The 19,446-nt window shown below is 37.6% G+C and overlaps 1 protein-coding gene across 3 annotated transcripts in view; it reads left to right on the top strand.

The window, feature by feature from the left end:
• Nucleotides 1-19,446, top strand: part of PARD3B (par-3 family cell polarity regulator beta) — a 1,123,128-nt gene that overhangs the window by 556,110 nt on the left and 547,572 nt on the right. Inside the window, exon 1 of one of the 3 annotated variants that reach the window (XM_043910303.1) lies at nucleotides 1,771-2,442. The exons of the other annotated variants lie outside the window; for them this stretch is intronic. The gene's annotated coding sequence lies outside the window, so the exon portion shown is untranslated. Of the gene's footprint in view, nucleotides 1-1,770; nucleotides 2,443-19,446 lie in introns of those variants that run through there. 3 annotated transcript variants of the gene reach the window in all.

Here is a 19,446-nt window from a genome sequence, read left to right as displayed (position 1 = left end):
CATTATGAAGACTAGAGCTAAAGCCATTAACCCTAGCAATCTGCCAGGAAGTATCAAATCATTAAGTCATACATTTTTAACCAATAGAACCAGGGTCCTTTGACTTTGGTCTATACTCTGCTCGACCTCTCAAGGGAATTACCACGAGTACTATCTATATTAGTACTTATGTCACTCAAATATAACTACTTGTTTACATGTCTGTTACAAGAGGAGGCTCCTTAGAGGCATGAGCTGATGTATTCATTTTTGTATGAAAGCCCCCAGGCACAGTGCCTGACACATTAATATGATTAAGATGATTAAAACTTTTACTTCCAAGAAGGGCAAAATGAATTCCATTCAGCAGCTTTTACCTATTTTGTAAAGATGTTTGTATTTGTGTGTTTGTATGTGTATACATAGGTATGTATATACGCACACATATGTATAAATGAATTAGAATGTGAAAATTATGAAATTACCTGTATAGCATACTGTTTTGCTCTCTAAACAGTTTAGGTTAGGATTTTCTGCTTTAGGACAGTGTGTTAACCTATGTTTTTCAGTGTTGTCAAGGGGAGAGAGATGTTTAAACATAAGTTCTCCTCTTGGAATTTAAAATGTGGTTGGGTGGCTGAAGTCAGCAATTTCAAGTGAGATCCAATTTATCTTCCTACCATTCTAGCAATGACTCCATCAGAGAAATTGATTCTGAGAAAGAATAGAATTTAAAGGAAAGAACGAACCTTGATAATTCTAGAGGTGAACATTTATAAAGCCTGATTTTGTTAGTGTCTATGAAATGTGAACAAAGGAAATAATTTAGTATGCAATCAATGGAGTTACTTATCTGAGTTCTACCTTTTTGTCAATAAAACTATGAGCTCTATAATTAGAAAGTTAATAATCTTTGTAGTTATAGCTTTTTAATTTTCTAATAATTGTTCAAAGAGCTTACAAAATCCTTGAATAGACCAGAAATGTCTGGACAAGATAGCGCTCTTATACCCATCACGTTTAAAAAAGTTTGCTTCTAAATTGTTAACATATTGCATCTTCAAGAAGTTCTAATTTCAAGTGATTTGGAAGAAAATAAAAACCACAATCTTGATATATGAATTAGTTCAGAAGCATGAGAACATTTATAAGGTGTTTCATAGCAAAAATCTCATCAACATCTCGTGTGAACAGCATGACCGTGTTTGAAATTTAGTAAAGACGATGTTTAAGGTAGCTTTATTCCAAAGGTCAAGATTGTGTGCCCTGACTGCATCAATAACTCTCTGATCCTGAGAAAATTATTTAAATCATGGATGACTTCCACAGAAATTTTGTATAATTGAAAGGAAATAATAATAAGAATCCTATATGAACTACTGTTAAGGACGCAGACATCCAAACTAGCATCTGCACAGTTCCAGATATAAATTATTACCTTGATGGGTGTGAATTCATCTTTAAATTTCCTTTTCATGTCTCAATATCCATAAGTGCTCATAGAATGAGGCTATATTTCTTTGTAAAACACCAAGCTTTATTTTTATTTCTCAAGGTAATAATATCTAGAAATATATATATATATATATTTAAAGCTAAGTACACACACAAAGGCAGCAGCATAAAAACATACATACATCTACATATGCATATTAAATTCTTTGGGGGAGAATACTGCTTCAATCTGGAGACTAAAGTACAAGTAGATCATATTACTTTAAAGTGAAAGCTCAAGGGTATGGACTGTGTCTCTTGTAAGTTCTGATCTGCTGTATGTTCCTTCCATGTTTTGGACATTTACTGAAGATTAATGGCAAGAAAGAAAAGGGTTAATGAATGTTCACCTCGAGAAGTAACAAGACAATCAGTATTAAAAGGAAGGAAGGATTTTTTTTTTTTTTTCCCTGAGCATGGTGCAATTCTTAGAAATCTCTTCTGATGGGAGATTTTTTTTTTTCCCCTCACAACCTAAACTCTTCTGAAGACCAGGTTTCATTTTCTTTCTTTCAAAATCTATGCGTCAAATGACACTATACAGACATTTAAAAGTTTTCTCTTTCTCAGGAGGGTGGCCCCTTTCCTAATAGCTCTGTAGTTTAAAACAGAGTTCTGATTTAGATGAATCACACTTTAAAAGTAGCTACTGTGTGTGTTTCACGCTTGTGGAAACTTACAGCATCCTCGTAAGCAGCATGTGAGCTTGTCACCATACAGCTTTTGATGTCTGATTAGATGATCTTAGGGACATCTGGAGTGAGTTAGTTTTGAAGTTACTGGTGTGAGGCGCTAGAGAATCCAGCCTTCTGACAGACTTGAACCAGTGAAAACACTACTACTTTTAGCAAATCTTTTTTAACCTGCAACTAGCTGACAATTTTCTGACTGACATAGCCCTGATATTTTCCAACTGACTTTCCAGCCCCTTTTCTCTACAGAACTCCCCACCTTTCAAGCAAAGAATGGGTAAGTGGCATTTGTTGTAAAAATCATAAAGGATTATTCCCCTATGAAAGGAAAAGGTAGATTCTTAAGTATCACAAGTCAGAATTGATGAACTTGCTTAAAGAAATTGTATTGTCTCGTTTTTCTTTGCCGTTAATTTCAGTCACTGTGTCAATCATGCATGCTTCCTTAATTTTTAAATAAAATATATTTGACACTCAGCTATGTTCTATGAAGATCCAAAGATAAATAGGCATCCAAAGCAATTGATATTGCTGCAGTGTAATACCACAGTTTTAGAACATCTGTTAAAAGTTCATACATTTATCTTGTCAAAATGTTATTTGAATAGTCTCATTGAATACAAACATTGTTTAGTTAGAGGTTGTATAATTTGTCTGATGAGGTTTTACTGGTATGAGATGATTTCTATTTCCTGAATAAAATTATTATATACCTATAAATATCTGACTATATTTACAAAATTTGATCATATCCCTCTCCTTCCCTGAAACAACTGACCACTTCCCAGGATATATTTTTAAATTTCTTGGTATGGCTTTTTTTTAATTGTAGCAAATAAAATACATAGCATATAGTTTTTACCATCTTAGTCATTTTAAAATATATGGTTAAATTTCACTAAGTACCTTCATATTATTGTGCAACCATGACACCGTGAGTCTCCAGAGCTCTTTTCATCTATTAGAGCAAAACTGAAACTCTATACTTACTAAACAATAAATCCCAATTTCCCCCTCTCCCCAGCCCTTGGCGGTTACCATTATACTTTCCGTATCTATGATTTTGACTACTCTAGGTATCTCATATAAGTGAAATGATAAATATTTGGTTTTTTGACTGGCTTACTTAATTTAGCATAATATCCTCAAAGTTTATTCATGTAGCCTGTACCATAATTTCCTTTTTTTAAGGTGAATAATATGTATGTGAAACATTCTGCTTATCTGTTTATTCATTGAGAAACACTTGTGTCGCCTCTGTGTTTTAGCTGTTGTGAATAATGCTGCTGTGAACATGAGTGTACAAATATTGTTTTTAGACCCTATTTTCAATTAATTTGGGTATATACCCAGGAGTAGAAATTCTGGATCACATGATTATTATATATTTCATACACACACACACACACACACACACACATATATATATATAAAACCATAATGTTTTCCATAGTTGTTGTAGCACTTTATATTCTCACCAACAGAACACAAGGGTTCCAATTTCTCTACATTCTTGCCAATACTTGTAATTTTCTGCTTTTTAGAAATAGCCATCCTGATGGATATGAGGTGTCATCTTGTAGTCTTGATTTGCATTTCCCTAATGATTAGCGACATTGAGCATCTTTTCATGTGCTGGTTAGTCATTCATATATTTTCCTTGGAGAAATGTTCATTCACATCCTTTGTGCATTTTTTAATTGGGTTGTATGTTTTTGCTGTTGTTGAGTTTGGGGGTTTCTGTATATAATCTGGATATTAATCCCTTATTCGGGTGATTTGCAAATGTTTCTTCCATTTTATAGGTTGCCTTTTTACTCTGTTGACGGTGTCCTTTAATATCTCTGAATTATTCATTTTCTGAAGTCCAGTTTGTCTGCTTTCTTATTGTTGCCTGTGTGTTTGTGGCTGTATCCAAGAAAGCATTGCCAACTTTGGGGTTGTGAAGTTTTTGCCCTATGTTTTCTTCTAAGAGTTTTATAGGTTTAGTTCTTATGTGTAGGTCTGTGATCCATTTTGAGTTAAATTTTGTGTATGGAATTGGGTGAAGGTCCAGTTTCATTCTTTTGCAGGTGAATATCCAGTTTTCCCAGAGCTGTTTGTTGAAAATACTATTCTTTCCCTGTATCCTTGTTGAAAATCATTGACCATAGGAGTGAGGGTTTGTTTTTGGCTGCTCGGCATTACTTTTTACAACCTAAGCTCAGCGTGTATGTTTAGCTTCATCTCCAGCCCCAGCACATTAGGTGCTCCATGTGTGCTGCGTGAAGATTCTCACACACGCACAAAATGATCCTGTGTTTGGCCCAGCTGTATCTTCTGCCAGGCAGGTGACAAATGTCATTCACCCCCACTCCCCCTAGTGAATGTGCAGTTTTCTTTCAAAACCCAGTACAGTGGTCTTTTTCTTTTACTAACCCCCCTCCCCCCAACCTCTCTCTGTTATGTACAGAATTAACCGTGTCCTGCCCATGGTGCACTGATATCTTTATTATAATTCTTTCTACCCCATGTTATAATTTCCCACATTTTATATCTCCCTTACAAGACTAAACTCCTTGTGAGTGGATCGAATTTTCATTCACATACCCAAAATGAAATATCTTTCCTAAAGAACAGGGGCACTTATAAGAGGTTTATATAAAGAACAAAATGAAGTACATTTTCCTAATAGCCTATTTAAACCACAAAGCACTTTAATTGCAGTTTTAATAGCATTAATCTGCATGCTAGGTCTGCCAACAGATGGCCACGTAACACTACCCAGGATGTCAAGGAAGGAGGGCCTTTCTTTGCTCAGTGCCAAGTTCTTGTCAGATGTGGACACTTCATTATTTATATCTGAATATGGTATTTCATCTCATAAAAGTCTGCAAGTTCCATTTTATTTACTCTGTTTCGTAGATGAAGAAGCTAGGGTTCAAGTAAGTCAACTCATTTGCCCCAGATTATATAACTAATTAATAGCAGGGCTAGGATTTTCAAATATGTTTCAATCCAAAGTATAACCTCTTTTCATTCTACCAAAGGTTAGCCTTGGAAGTAGCACCCTAGAGTCCATACCTTTGTCCCATTGATGCTATCTATCATTGTTCAAATGCTTAGGGCAATCTTCATTTGAAACTGCCTTAAAGCAAGTTTATGAGCTGCTTCCTAAAAAAAAAAAATCATTTCACTATTTTATACTCATGGATTATTTTTCTCCCATAAATGGTATTCTATTTGATGCCAAAATTTATACTGTATAGTTCATCTCAAGTAACTTGACTGTTTATACAATTTAAGTATCTCTATGCAGCAGAAAAATGTGCTACCATAAAGAAAAAAAGTAAAAAGAAAAATCCTGATGCAGGCATGAAGAACATTTAAAGAATATTTGTAGAAGAACAGCTTCAGATGTGGTTTAGAAGCAGAGTACAGAGTTTTATAGACATTCTTTGTTTATCCAGTTGTCTAGTGGTTAAGACAACCAGTTTTTATCCCTGAATCATCCACTGGCTCTCTGTCAAGGTAGACAAGTATAATTTTGTTCTCTGTCTGGAAAAGAAGATTGTCTTCTCTCATGCTCACAGTGGAATTGTGAAGTTAATACCTTTTATCTTGAGTATAGCATTTAGGAGAATGTGGGTGCTTAATATGTGTTAATAATAGTGATAATAATGAATGTTGATAATTAGAGGTCTTTTATAATTACCGAATTTCTAATGTGTGTTAAATATAATTAAAGGGGAATGATTTAAATTAATATGCACACATGCAAAAACTAGAGCTAGCCACAGATTTTATTTTTAGCTTCTTAACATCATGAATGTGAATCCAGTATTAAGAAACCCAGTTATGATTAGTGTTTCACTCTGTTCATGATGGAAAACCCAAGCAGGATCTGGAAACCAGAATGGCCTCTGTTTGAGTTGAAAAACATAGTCATGAATGGGGATCTACAAAGAACTATTGTGATTGGAGTTTGACCACATGAAATGGTGAATCAGACATTATTATTATAATCTATCTCTATAAGACTGAGTTCCATGAAAGAAAGGCACTTTTCCTAGAAACTGGGCACCATTCCAGGAGTAGGTAACAAGCAGAAATGCCTGGAAGGGCCCTAGAAAATGTGGGTGGAATAGAGGAAACAATAATCATAAATAATTTCCCATGAAATTCATCTCGGAGATTCATTCTTCAAACTCAATTATTTCATGAGGTACAAGGATGGTAGGTGAGCTGAGGATTGTGAGGGACAGCAAGCTGACGTGACTAAGAACATGGACTTGTAAGTTTGAATGCCTGGTTCAAATCTGCTCCTGCCACTGAGTAAGGGGTTGATTTGTGTTAAGTATGTCCCTTCTTTTGGCCTCTCTTTTCTCATCAGTGACATGATAATAGCAGTATTTACCTTACAGCAGGGATACCCAACCTCCAGGATCTAATTGCTTGATGATCTGAGATGGAGCTGATGTAGTAATAATAGAAATAAAGTGCAAAATAAATGTAATGCACTTGAATGATCATGAAACCATCCCCCCTCACCCCTAGTCTTTGGAAAAATTGTCTCCCACAAAACTGGCCCCTAGTGCCAAAAAGGCGGGTGAATGCTGCCTTACAGGCGGACACTTTCTCATCTGTTAACGCCAGTCTAAAACATCACCTCCTTTTAAAATTTCTTTTTGAAACCCTACTCCCTGGCAGAAATTTGGTGCCATTTCAGCAATAATTTTTAAAGTGCTATATGACATAGTATTTGTTGAGATCATGATGATATTAGTTTTTTGTAGGAAGCAAATGTATTTGCTTTGATATTTATTTAATATTTAATTTAATTTATTTAATATTAATTTAATATAGGACCGAAATAGCAGCAGCCAAACAAAAGCTACCTAGAGAGCACAGTATAGATGCTTGTCGTATCACACACTGGTTCCCTGACTCAGGCATGCTCTGCTGTACTTGGAATTGAGCAAACTCTTTTTTCCTGGTTCTACTGCCGCCTCCCTTCTGTGAGAATGGGCCACACTTCTGCCATGAACAGTACCATGAACCCTTATTTTTATTGTATGTCTCCCTCCTTCCTTTGCAGTGGAGGTGTTCTGAGGGCAGATGATGTACTTTTTATCTTGATAGTCTAGCACTATCTTATGGTAGGTATTTAACCACCGACTGACTGAATAAATGGATGGTAAAATAGTGGACAAGCAACTGGAAAGAATGAAAACTGAACAAATTCACAGATTCTGATAGATTAATGTTTTTTTATAGATAAAATATTTTAAAGGCAGTGTTGAAAGAATATAGTATTTTATATGGTAAAATACATATATTATATAGGTATATAAAATACTATACATATACATAGTAGTTTTTGATGTGTCTTCTGCATTCACCGTTAAGTGATGAACAAATTTTCAGTCAGCATGAAAATTATTTATTTCTATGTCAAAAAATGAAACAGAACACGCATAGAGCTCTGAGAACATGAGGCCATTTCTGCATTTTTATTAGAGTTCAAACTCAGTCTTTCCAAGGCACTCTCAGCTTCTTTCATTTTAAATGTGTTAGCAGTGGTGGGGCAGTGAGTTTGTTTGGAAATGATTATAGTCATTTAAGTTCAGCCTCTGATTATTGTTTTTTTAACAATTTGAAAATATATAATTTAATTTAATTATCTGTGTATATTTGGGGGAATAATTACAAAACCTACCAAAATGACCACTTAATTTCAAAATTTGACGTTTTCTGGATTTCTAAATCTCTTTTGGTGGATAGATAAAGTATATATTGGAGACTTTGTGCAAGTATTTCTATTAAGCATATGTATATCAGGAAATATTTGATCTGGGGTTAGATGTAATTTATTGAATATCCATATATTACTTTCCATAAAATATCAAGTAGTTCCTGCTTTTAATTTTAGTCAGCTTTAGTACTTACACAGAATATTTGTTATACTATCCTATAGCCATTCTTGTGTGGCTACACCCCATGTGATAGAAAATATCTGGGTGAAAATTCTGTTTTATTTTGCTTCTACCACATATAGATAAACTGACTTATTGCATTACATAGCCTAAATAATTGTATCTTAGGAATTGCCAAACTAATTTCTTAAGTTCTGGCTAATTTTCAAATTAGTGGGCCAAAGATAACATGTAAAACTAAATATTTTAAGGCAATGAATCTAGGCATCAATTTTTAGATAAAATTCTCCTGGCCTAATTTGGTGAAAAAAAGAATTCTATGCTTTTAGCTCATTGCATTCCTAACCAATACAAAGAGAAGCGAAAAGCAAAGAGGAAAAGGAAAGATATACCCATTTGAATGCAGAGTTCCAAAGAATAGCAAGGAGAAATAAGAAAGCCTTCCTCAGTGATTAATGCAAAGAAATAGAGGAAAATAATAGAATGGGAAAGACTAGAGATCTCTTCAAGAAAATTAGAGATACCAAGGGAACATTCCATGCAAAGATAGGCTCAATAAAGGACAGAAATAATATGGACCTAACAGAAGCAGAAGATATTAAGTAAAGGTGGCAAGAATACACAGAAGAACTGTGCGAAGAAGATCTTCATGACCCAGATAATCGTGATGGTGTGATCACTCACCTAGAGCCAGACATGCTGGAATGTGAAGTGAGGTGGGCCTTAGGAAGCATCACTATGAACAAAGCTTGTGGAGGTGATGGAATTCCAGTTGAACTATTTCAAATCCTAAAAGATGATGCTGTGAAAGTTCTGCACTCAGTATGTCAGCAAATTTGGAAAACTCAGCAGTGACCACAGGACTGGAAAAGGTCAATTTTCATTCCAATCCCAAAGAAAGGAAATGCCAAAGCATATTCAAACCACCGCACAATTGCACTCATCTCACACACTAGTAAAGTAATGCTCAAAATTCTCCAAGCCAGGCTTCAGCAATATGTGAACTGTGAACTTGCAGGTGTTCAAGCTTGTTTTAGAAAAAGCAGAGGAACCAGAGATCAAATTGCCAACACCCGCTGGAACGTTGAAAAGCAAGAGAGTTTCAGAAAAACATCTATTTCTATTTTATTGACTATGCCGAAGCCTTTGACTGTGTGGATCACAATAAACTGTGGAAAATTCTGAAGGAGATGGGAATACCAGACCACCTGACCTGCCTCTTGAGAAACAACAGGAAGCAATAGTTAGAACTGGACATGGACCAACAGACTGATTCCAAATAGGAAAAGGAGTATGTCAAGGCTGTGTATTATCACCCTGCTTATTTAACTTATATGCAGAGTACATCATGAGAAACGCTGGGCTGGAAAAAAACACAAGCTGGAATTAAGATTGCCGGGAGAAATATCAATAAACTCAGAAATGCAGATGACACCACCCTGTGGCAGAAATTGGAGAATTAAAGAGCCTCTTGATGAAAGAGGAGAGTGAAAAAGTTGGCTTAAAGCTCAACATTCAGAAAACTAAGGTCATGGCATCTGGTCCCATCACTTCATGGCAAATAGATGGGGAAACAGTGTCAGACCTTATTTTTTGGGGCTCCAAAATCACTGCAGATGGTGATTGCAGCCATGAAATTAAAAGACGCGTACTCCTTGGAAGGAAAATTATGACCAACCTAGACAGCATGTTAAAAAGCAGAGACATTGCTTCGTCAACAAAGGTCCATCTAGTCAAGGCTGTGGTTTTTCCAGTAGTCACGTATGGATGTGAGAGTTGGACTATAAAGAAAGCTGAGCACTGAAGAATTGATGCTTTTGAACTGTGGTGTTGGAGAAGACTCTTGAGAGTACCTTGGACTGCAAGGAGACCCAACCAGACCATCCTAAAGCAGATCCCCCCTGGGTGTCATCGGAAGGACTGATGTTGAAGCTGAAACTCCAATAGTTAGGCCACCTGATGCAAAGAACTGACTCATTTGAAAAGACCCTGGTGCTGGGAGAGATTGAGGGCAGGAGGAGAAGGGGACAACAGAGGATGAGATGGTTGGATGGCATCACCGACTTGATGGACATGAGTTTGAGTAAACTCTGGCAGTTGGTGATGGACAGGGAGGCCCGGCGTGCTGCGGTTCATGGGGTCACAAAGAGTCGACACGACTGAGCGACTGAACTGAGCTGAACACCTGGAGACTGCTATGAAAGATATTGAGTTTGTCAAACTCTCATAACATTTTCCCACTTTTGACTATATGAACTTTCTGAGATCTTCCATTCATAAGTTTGGACTGATTCTACAAAATGGTTCGTAATGCCTTCCTTCATTTAACAAACATTGTGCAAGGTACCGTGGTTTGGCTGAGGTTTAAAGCACAAGTAAAACACAGGCCCCTCCCCCGGGAGTTCTCATTGATGTGTCTCTCTCCCTCATACACTGTGAAGCAGAGACATATAAATAGCAATTATGATACAATGCAGGTGCAATAACTTTCTTATGCACAAGGAAAATCGATGGAAAGCTGACAGGAGAATTTGCAAATAGCTCTTGAAGACTGCAAGTTTCATCGAAATGGTTGAGTCTTGAAGGATGGATAGGAGAGAACCAAGCCAAATCATGGAAAAATATGTTTTAGCCAGAGGGTTACAAAAATAAGTACAGAGATGTGAGAAATAGTTTTCCTAAGGTTTTCTGGAGGAATTGCAAACACTCTAGTCTTGTTGAGGGACTTTGGAAAGATGAGAAGCCAAATCACAAAAGACTAAATCTGTCATATTAGAGGAACTTGACTGTATTATATGGTATTAGTGAAGAACTTGAAGTAGAAGGGCTACAGGTTCAACTTTGCAAAAATCAGAGTAGAGGTAAGAAAATACTTAGGAATTTGTTATTATATGATCGAGGACAGAGCTGACAAAGACCTGAATCACACCATGATCCTTTTGTAGACGGGATTCAGTGATTGATTGATTCAGTAATAATTACAAAACACCCACCACCACACTTTGTTTATGCCAGTCAGTGTTTTAAGTGCTGTAAATATATTATTCTCTGTAATCCTCATAACAAACCCCATGACAATGATAGCTACCTTGTACCACTTTATTGATAAGGGAATTATGCACATGGAGACTAAGGAAAGATCAAATTGCTAGTAATAAAGCTAACAAGTCACAAAAATATTTGGGAAATAAAATTTGCAGATCTTGGATAAGGGGATAGAACATGTAAGAGATGTCAAGAAGAATTCCCAGGATACACTTTTGTGTAGTGAGGCAAAGGAGTGTTTTACCATCTAACACATGGAACTCAAAATTAGTGTGTGGGCAAAGATACAAACAAGCAGATGTGATTGGAAATCAAAGAAATAGGCGTTCATAACTTAAGTCCTTGATGATCTTATTAAGAGCAGTTCCAGTAGCAGAAAGTGGGGTGGGGACATCTATACTGTTGGATGAGAAGGAAATTGGAGACAAAGAAGTGGAAATATCTCTTATAGAACTTATGACATTTGGGAGAACACATCAAGATTTAAATGTTATATGCCAGTAGCCATTTAAGGACCCTTTTAATTTCAAGCAACAAAAGTACAATGTAAAATGGCTCAGTCAAAAGATGAGACGTACTTATTTTTCTGAGAATTCTGCACATAATCTGTGAGCGTGCTGAATAGCTGTATCTTGGTAAGCCAGAGATACAGCTGGGCTTCAGGAAAAACTGGAATCAAAGATTCAAGTAGTTGTCTCTTTTATTATTTCATAGATTTCATCATGTTTATATGTACACTAGCTTCCTAAACAAAGGGAAACATGTCTGCTAATAATTCTAGTTTTCCCATGTCCAGAGAGGCAATAATTCTTCTCTGGGCTCCAGGAGAGAAGTCTGGCAACTTTCAGCCATGGCCACTTTAAATCAGCCATAGCTATGGTGGATGGCAGGAGTGCTCTGTAGCCACATGACATTCGGTACAAAGTCCGTAGAGGAAAGAGCAGTTTCTAGCATGGGGAGGACTCAGCAGATACTCCTATTGATACAGACTCAGAACCAAGGCCAGGTGTGAACAACAATAATGACAGTCCTGTAAGTTCAGGAAGAGCTCTGTCCCAGAGTGACCAAGGCAGATTCAAGGAGAAAGATAGCTTGATATGGATCTTAAAGGAAGGATGAGTATAGCCATAGATAGTTCAATGAGCAAATCATGTTACCAAAGATATGTAAGTAGAATTTGGAGAGAAGTAGACCTTACTGACAGAGAAGGCAATGGCACCCCACTCCAGTACTCTGGCCTGGAAAATCCCATGGACGGAGGAACCCAGTCCATGAGGTCGCTAAGAGTCGGACACGACTGAGCAACTTCACTTTCACTTTTCACTTTCATGCATGGGAGAAGGAAATGGCAACCCACTCCAGTGTTCTTGCCTGGAGAATCCCAGTGTTGGGGGAGCCTGGTGGGCTGCCGTCTGTGGGGTTGCACAGAGTCGGACACGACTGAAGTGACTTAGCAGCAGCAGCAGCAGCAGACCTTACTGAGCAGAGTAGAATTCTGAATGTGCTGTTTCTCAGAGTAATCCAAAGACAACTTAGAAACACGTGTGTGTGTGTGTGTGTGTGTGTGTGTGTGTTCAGTTTCCCCTCATGTCTAACTCTTTGCAACTCCATGGACTGTGGATCGCCAGGCTCCTCTTGTCTGTGGAAATTTTCAGGCAAGAATACTGGAGTGGGTTGCCATTTTCCTTCTCCTGAGGATCTTCCTGACCTACTAATTAAACCTACTTCTCTTGCATCTCCAGCATTGGCAGGAAATTCTTTACCATTAGCACCACCTGGGGAGTCAGAAACAGCTGAGAAGTTTGGAAAAACACCTGTTCCTGAGCTACCTCTGAGTCTGATGAATCAGAATCTTGAGAGTAGAGTCCAGGGAATCTGCATTGTGAATCAGTACTGTTTATGAAATTCAGTTTCCAGTGAGATAGGGCAATGCCATGATTTTGTTTTTCTTTGTAAGGAGAGGTATGACCTGGTCTATGGTGGACAAGCTGCTTGAGCACTAGGAGATGTGGTCAGCTGGTTCAGACATGGAAGTAGCGCTTGGAAGCATAATTTTCATGAATTATTCAAAGATTTGGCAGATAGAGTGAAACAATCACAATATATTTGACAAATTAATACATACTGGAGTTGTGAAAAGCTAATTAACTGTTACATTTTGCATGAAATTCTGAAGTTGTAGAAACCAAAAAAAAAAAAAAAAAAGGAAAGTGGGACAGACATTCTGTTGAAGAAGAAAGAAGTGGTAAAACACAAAGGAGTTTTTTTTAAATAGGGTAATTTCTTGCCTGGAGAATCCCATGGACAGAGGAGCCTGGTGGGCTATAGTCCACGGGGTCGCAAAGAGTCAGACACAACTGAGCAACTTAACTAACTTTGATGGGACCATAAAGGTACCCTGACGTGACATGTTATTTAAGACACAAGCGTGTATTTTTATTCAGTCCGCATTTAACAAATTATATTTAGTATCATTAGATTCAGTGAACAGCAGACAAGAGGGGAGAATAAAAAAGCACCTATCTCCCCAAAAAGAGGAGTTTTGTCTCAGGCACAGAAGCAATAATTTAGGACCCAGACTCCTTTGGGTCTGGAAAAGTTAATGTATCTCAAGTAGCTAACTGACATTCACTGAATGTTAGAGTTGATAAAGTTCCCCCCAAAGATCCTGTGCACATTCTTCTGCTCCCATCTGGCTGAGGCACTAATCTTAATCTGACTGTGTTGAACAGAATAACCCACCCTTTTAGCATTTCTCTGTCTGGCAGAATTCTGATACTTGGTTGCATGGTTAACATCACACATGAAGAGAAATGGTTTCTGGTAAAGGAGTTAAAAAAGCTGAGACGTTACTTTGCTGATGAAAGTTGGTCTAGTCAAACCTATGGTTTTTCCAGTAGTCATGTATGGATGTGAGAGTTGGACCATAAAGAAAGCTGAGTGCTGAAGCATTGATACTTTTGAACTGTGGTATTGGAGAAGACTTTTGGGAGTCCCTTGGACTGCAAGGAGATCAAAGCAGTCCATCCTAAAGGATATCAGTCCTGAATATTCATTGGAAGGACTGATGCTGAAGCTGAAGCTCCAATACTTTGGCCACCTGATGCGAAGAACTGACTCATTGGAAAAGACCCTGATGCTGGGAAAGATTGAAGGCAGGAGGAGAAGGGGATGACAGAGGATGAGATGGTTGGATGGCATCACTGACTGGATGGACATGAGTTTGAGCAAGCTCCAGGAGTTGGTGATGGACAGGGAAGCCTGGCATGCTGCAGTCCATGGGGTCACAAAGAATTGGACATGATTGAGTGACTGAACTGAACTGAAAGCAGTTATGATAGGTTTTCTGACTCATGGAAGGCTATGCTGATGGAGAAATCAATACAGCAGATAATGTTGTTTTTTCTACTTGAGTTAAGAATTCAAGTTTAAGTTGCACATAGCAGCAAATGTGTTGTGGACCAGGAATTGGGAGACCCACCTTCTGTTCTCAGCTGAAAGACTGAATTGCAGAGCCTTAGAGAAGATACTTAACTTGCTTGGAACACTTCCTTCAGCTGTAAAATGAGAAAGATAATGTAAAACAGTCTCTCCCATCAGGAAGCTTCCATAAGCCTCTTATCCTTATCCATCCGAGGGCAGACAGAATGAAAACCACAATCACAGAAAACTAACCAAAGTGATCACAAGAACCACAGCCTTGTCTAACTCAATGAGACCGTGAGCCATGCCACGTAGGACCACCCAGGAAGGATGGGTCATGGTGAAGAGTTCTGGCAAAAGGTGGTCCACTGGAGAAGGGAATGACAAACCACTTCAGTTTTCTTGCCTTGAGAACACCATGAATAGTATGAAAAGGCAAAATGATAGGATACTGAATGATGAATTCCCCGGGTAGGTAGGTGCCCAATATGCTACTGGAGAACAGTGGAGAAATAACTCCAGAAATAATGAAGAGACGGAGTCAAAGCAAAAACAGCACCTAGTTGTGGCTGTGACTGGTGATGGAAGTAAAGTCTGATGCTGTAGAGAACAATATTGCATAGGAACCTGGAAAGTTAGGTCCATGAAATAGGGAAATTGAAAGTGGTCAAACAGGAGATGGCCAGATTAAACATGGACATTTCAGGAATCAGTGAGCTAAAATAAACTGGAATGGGTGAATTTAACTTAGATGACCATTATATCTACTACTGTGGGCAAGAATCCCTTAGAGGAAATGGAGTAGCCTTCATAGTCAGCAAAAGATTCTGAAATGCAGTACTTGGGTACACTCTTAAAAATGACAGAATGATTGCAAAGAGAACGCACTGGTCATAGCAAACGCCCTTTTCCAACAACACAAGAGAAGACTCTACACACTGACATCACCAGATGGTCAGTACTGAAATCAGATTGATTATACTCTTAGCAGCCAAATATGGAGAAGCTCTATACAGTAAGCAGAAACAAGACCGAGAGCTGACTGTAGCTGAAATCCTGAACTCCTTATTGCCAAATTCACCCTTAAATTGAAGAAAGTAGGGGAAACCACTAGACCATTCAGATATGACCTAAATCAAATCCCTTATGATTATGCAGTAGAAGTGACAAATAGACTCAAGGGATTAGATCTGATAGCCAGAGTGCCTAAAGAACTATGCAAGGAGGTTCATGACATTGTACAGGAGGCAGTGATCAACACCATCCCCAAGAAAAACTACTGCAAAAAAGCAAAATGGTTGTCTGAGGAGGCTTTGCAAGTAGCTGAGAAGAGAAGGTAAAGGCAAAGGAGAAAAGGGAAAATACACCCATTTGAATGTAGATTTCCAAAGAATAGCAAGGAGAGATCGGTGATCAATGCAAAGAAATAGAGGAAAACAATAGAATGGGAAACACTAAGATCTCTTCGAGAAAATTAGAGATACCAAGGGAACATTTCATGCAAAGATGAGCATTATAAAGGACAGAAATGGTATGGGCCTAACAGAAGCAGAAGATATAATGAAAAGGTGGCAAAAATGCACAGAAGAACTATACAAAAAAGATCTTCATGACCCAGATAATCACAATGGTGTGATCACTCACCTAGAGCCAGACATCCTGGAATGTGAAGTCAAGTGAGCCTTAGGAAGCATCACTACGAACAAAGCTAGTGGAGGTGATGGAATTCCAGTTGAACTATTTCAAATCCTAAAAGATGATGCTGTGAAAGTGCTGCACTCAATATGCCAGCAAATTTGTAAAACTCAGCAGTGGCCACAGGACTGGAAAAGGTCAGGTTTCATTCCAATCCCAACGAAAGGCAATGCTAAAGAATGCTCAAACTACCGCACAACTGCACTCATCTCACACAATAGTAAAGTAATGCTCACAGTTCTCCAAGCCAGGCTTCAACTGTATGTGAACAATGAACTTCCAGATGTTCAAACTGGATTTTAAAAAGGCAGAAGAATCAGCCAACATCCGTTGGATCATCGAAAAAGCAAGAGAGTTCCAGAAAAACATCTACTTAGGCTTTATTGACTTTGCCAAAACTTTTGACTGTGTGGATCACAACAGACTGTGAAAAATTCTTAAGGAGATGAGAGTACCAGATCACCTGACCCGCCTCCTGAGAAAGCTGTATGCAGGTCAGGAAACTACAGGTAAAACTGGACATGGAACAACAGACTGGTTCCAAATCAGGAAAGGAGTACATCAAGGCTGTACATTGTCACCCTGCTTATATAACTTATATGCAGAGTACATCATGTAAAATGTTGGACTGGATGAAGCACAAGCTGGAATCAGTATTGCCAAGAGAAATATCAATAACTTCAGCTATGCAGATGACACCACCCTTATGGCAGAAAGTGAAGAAGAACTAAAGAGTCTCTTGATGAAAGTGAAAGAGGAGAGTGAAAAAGTTGGCTTAAATGTCAACATTCAGGAAAATAAGACCATGGCATCCCGTCTTATCACTTCATAGCAAATAGATGAAACAATGGAAACAGTGATAGACTTTATGTTGGGGAGCTCCAAATCACTGCAGATGGTGACTGCAGTCATGAAATTAAAAGACACTTGCTCCTTGGAAGAAAACCTATGACCAACCTAGACAGCATATTAAAAAGCAGAGGCATTGCTTTGCCAATAAAGATCCATCTATCAAAGCTATGGTTTTCCAGTGGTCACATATGGATGTGAGATTTCAATATAAAAAAATCTGAGCACGAAAGAATGATACTTTTGAACTGAGGTGCTGGAGAAGACTCTTGAGAGTCCCTTGGACTGCAAGGAGATCCAACCAGTCCATTCTAAAGGGGATCCCTCCTGGGTGTTCATTGGATGACTGATGTTGAAGCTGAAACTCCAATAGTTTGGCCACCTGATTCGGAGAGCTGACATTTGAAAAGACCCTGATGCTGGGAAAGGTTGAGGGCAGGCAGAGAAGGGGATGACAGAGGATGAGATGGTTGGATGGCATCACTGACACAATGAACATGGGTTTGAGTGGACTCTCGGAGTTGGTGATGGACAGGGAGGCCTGGCGTGCTGCAGTTCATGGGGTCGCAAAGAGTTGGACACCACTGATCGACTGACATGAACCGATTAAGTGAAGTTTTTACTACCTCCCCCTGCTTTTTTAGTTTTACAATTTTTCTTTAGTACATAAATTATCTGATTTCAAGGAGTATCTAACTTTTATATTCATGTTTTCATTATCTCTCATAAGTAGCCAAGATGACACAAAGATTTAAAAGTGGCTTGGGGTTGGTTTTCCCTAAACCCTATGTGATGATTGAAGTTATATACCTGAGCAAAGCTAAAGGAAGGGAAATAAAATGCAGTGATCTTAGTGGAAACAAACACTCCTCTCTCTGGTCACCAATTATTTCTTTGCATTCATTTTTTCTATTTTCTTATTCTTATTATGAATACTGAATTTTTCAAAATTTTTAGACATTAGAAATATCTTTCCCAGTGTGACCTTTTTGCTTTCCTTTTTTTTAAAAAATAATAGACAAATTTAAAATTTTGATGTTTATGTTCATTAGTTTCAGTGTTATACTGTGTGTGTTTAAAGAAATAATTTCTTACCTTGAGTGACAGTGATATTTTCCAATATTACTTTTTCTGATGATTTTTAAGTTTTTCTTTATTTCATATTTCAACCTCAAGTGGTGTGCATAAGCATCTATTTTTTTTTTTTTGGTATTTTAGTACCATTTAAAATAATTAATGAATGTTGATTATAAATGTTATTTCTATGTTTTTTTCAGATGATAATTTTTTACCTTTATTCCCTAAAAGTAATGTATTCTATCAGTATAGTCTCCTGATAAAGCCTCCTTGGCCATGGTGTGTTGTGTTTTCTATATTGCTGTGTTCAACTTATTCATGTTTTATTTAGGATGTTACCCTCTGTGTCAGTGGTCCACAACCTTTTTGGTACCAGGGATGGATTTTCTGGAAGACAATTTTTCCACGGACTGAGGAGGAGGAATGCTTTCAGGATGATTAAAGCACATTAAATTTATTGTGCACTTTATTTCTATTATTATTATATCAGCTCCACCTCAGATCTTCAGGCATTCAATCCTGGAAGTTGAGGACCGTGATCTATATAACTGAGAAGATTCTTTGTTTTTGGCACTATGCCTTCCATACCTTATGTAAGCTTCAGTCAATGACTAGAGAAGCTTTCATTGTGTTTTGCCCCCATTATCTGAAACAGTTTGTGTTTAGTATTGTGATTGTGTTTTTATAAACTCATCTGTTCAGTTTGGGACTATGTATGTGTATTGTTTGTTTGTTTGTGGGTAAGGTGGGGCATAGAAGTGTCTTATTCAGATTTTCTGTTTTGTCTCCTTGCATTCTGATATGTTGCCAATTTAAAATTTTTCCAGAATATTATCTATATCATCTTAGATACTCAAATTTATTTGTGTAGATAGTCTTAGTACTTTAAAAGAGTATCTGCTCTTTGTGAAGCTACGCTCTCCATCATCCCTAATATTATTAACATTTAATTTTTCCCTGATTAGTCTTAGTGGAGATTTGTCAGTATTATTATTTTTAAACTGGTTGCGAAGAAACAACTTTTGGTTTGTCTATTTTTTTCTGTTTTATTAACTTCTGCTCTTAGTTCCTTTGTTCTGTGCTAGTTTAGAGGATGGTAGAGTAGAGAAACAATTACTCTAAGTTCTTCCCTAATTTTTTATTTTTTTATATAGTTTACTTTCTTGCTTTAAGTATATTTACAATATAAATTTGCTTCTTTCCAAAGTACAGCTGCAATTGTAGCTGCATCCCTTAATTTTTGCTTCATGGCACCTTTATTTGTCATTCATTTCAGA

Source organism: Cervus elaphus, chromosome 8, assembly GCF_910594005.1.
Source record: "Cervus elaphus chromosome 8, mCerEla1.1, whole genome shotgun sequence".
In the NCBI taxonomy this organism is placed as follows: domain Eukaryota; kingdom Metazoa; phylum Chordata; class Mammalia; order Artiodactyla; family Cervidae; genus Cervus; species Cervus elaphus.
The sequence above is the reverse complement of the archived record's forward strand: the minus strand, read 5'-3'. Positions and strand labels throughout refer to the sequence as shown.